Source organism: Olea europaea, unplaced genomic scaffold (genome assembly GCF_002742605.1).
Source record: "Olea europaea var. sylvestris unplaced genomic scaffold, O_europaea_v1 scaffold5168, whole genome shotgun sequence".
Lineage (NCBI taxonomy): Eukaryota > Viridiplantae > Streptophyta > Magnoliopsida > Lamiales > Oleaceae > Olea > Olea europaea.
In genome coordinates, this window is record NW_019263487.1 from 13162 (window position 1) to 15516 (window position 2355).

The following is a 2355-nucleotide window of genomic DNA, read 5'->3' on the forward strand; positions in this document are numbered from 1 at the left end:
TCCATACCTTTCCATCAATTTTCAGAGTAGGTTATTGACTTAGATGTTAGATATCCCTGGCATGAAACCAAATTGGTTCTATGGAAACGTTGAATACACCCTAATATTAATCACCATTCCCTAATTTATAGTACAACTACTAAGCTTGACATTTGTCCGTTCATCCATCATCTACTTGCACATCAAGATCTAATAATTTTATTGTGATGCTCATACAGAGGAAATTGTTTTCAAAGAGTTCATAGCTCTAGTTTGGCTGTTCTAATTTGTTAAATAAACAGGGTAAAATTGATTATTGAGGAAATTGAGAGAGAAGAAACAGAATGGAGGGAGGATCTATATTCGTCTGATAGAAAATTTGCAGAGTATTACAATGTAAGCAAGAACTCCATAGAATCTTTTGATGATGCAGTATCCTTTTACTTTTTCTCTGGTTAATTCTTCTCATGTACAATACAATTATGTAATAAAGTCTCATTATGTTTTGCTAACATCTTTACTTGTGATTGTATGTGACCTTTTAACCTTTGTCTGTCCAAGGTTCTAGAGCAGATTCTTGGGGTGCTTATCAAACTTGTCAAGGATATAAAACTGCAACACCAACATAAATATGTAAGCCTCATAACCCCTGGTTGTCTTTAGCCCTCATAGTGCACTGTTTCCGTGTAACTGTACTAAAAAATTTAGTTTACAATTGATTGAAGCTGTATCAGATAATTTCATGCTATCTTTGCCTTGACGCTGCTTATGTTTGTAATAGGATGAACTGCAAAAGACTTGGCTGTGCAAAAGATGTGAGACAATGAGTGCTAAATTGGGGTCTGTCTTCCCCACTGCTGTTTTCTGTTTTCTATTTATATATCTTATAATTGACATTGGGAATTCAGTTATGTTTGTTCTTTAGTGAGCACTTGGTTTATTAAAACACTTGCTATAATTTATAATAACTTTGGATTCGTCTTCTTCCAGGGTTCTAGAACATATTCTCCTGCTTGAAACCTATACTCCAGAAACCATTCCGGCACTCCACAAAATAAGGTAAAAGAATATGTACCTTTATATCCACATTTAAGCCCGTTTGATATATTTTTTTNTTATTATTATTATTATTATTATTATTATTATTATTATTATTATTATTATTATTTACAGAATTTCATGTTTGGTATTTTGAGTGAACAATATAGCTAGCAACTTTATTTATATGACTTTTGCACTTTTGCTTAATATTTCTCTCTTCTAATTTTTTATTTTTTATTTTTTTTAAGAAAGAGATATATAAATCTTGTAGTTTGAAATTGAAGCCTCAGTTTTTGAGATTTGGTTTTTCCTCTTGGGACAAAAATGTGCTTCCTATTATTTACGTCAATGGAGGGCTCCAAATTATCAAAATTTTCTTGTTCTGATCATATGCAGTAATCATATTTTTTAGGCATATTAGTAGTACACCCACAACAAACTAAGGTTCATTCCTAATAAGCCTGAGAATTGTTCCAAGATTCATTCTTCTACACTTTTTTTTAATTTTAATAAAGAGCTACTTCTTTGGAAAAGCCAACTAAATGAAATCTTCTGCTTCATCCGGCCATGTTAGTTTTAATACCCATTGTGATTGGGAGTTTTTTCAGGCCCATATGCCTACGTCAACCATCTATGTTGTCATTCACTTAATTTGCATCTGCTTATTAGTGTATATTCTTATTTTTTACTTTGTCATTCTAGAATGACCCTTCTCTATGCTCATCTTGTGGACATTTTGTTCTTCAATGAATCAATACTCAATAGTACGAGTATTGTTGGCCTGATAACCATTTTTTAGAAATTGATTATTATCTTCCACAATATCTTTTGAACATTTATTCATCCAACCAGTTGTACTCCTATAAATGACATCTCTTCAGTCCTCCATTCTTTGTTAATAATCGAACATAAGTACCTAAAATAATCACTTTTTGGAAGGACACTCTTCTTGTCGAATCAACAATCATCCTTATTCCTACTATGACAAAAAGGAAATTTGGGGTATTCTAAATTACTTGATACTCAATCTATGATCCTTAAATTCTGAAGTGCTCCTTTGTAACTCTAATTTACGAATTAGCCCTCTCCTACTCTTGTTGGCTGAAACTACGTTATCAAGGAATTACACACCCGTAACTACATCTTGGTATGCTTGTTTATGTCCTAAGCAAAAGAATAAGGAATTATGATGGGGCCTCAGTACAAGCCTATTGTAATAGAAAGTTACCTACTACTACATTTTTTTTTAATCCCTAATGATACTGATATATTTGGCAGAAGTTTTTGTTTTCTCTGACATTCACCATAGGTCCATAGCATTGCCTAAGAAACCCC

The 2355-nt window shown here is 32.4% G+C and overlaps 1 long non-coding RNA gene across 1 annotated transcript; it reads left to right on the top strand.

Moving 5' to 3' along the window:
• Positions 1-42: 42 nt before the first annotated feature.
• LOC111388669 lies at positions 43-1059 on the top strand. Its single transcript, XR_002701626.1, has 4 exons — positions 43-375; positions 541-612; positions 761-819; positions 970-1059. It is a non-coding gene; the product is annotated as an uncharacterized LOC111388669 (long non-coding RNA).
• The last annotated feature ends 1296 nt before the right edge of the window (positions 1060-2355 follow it).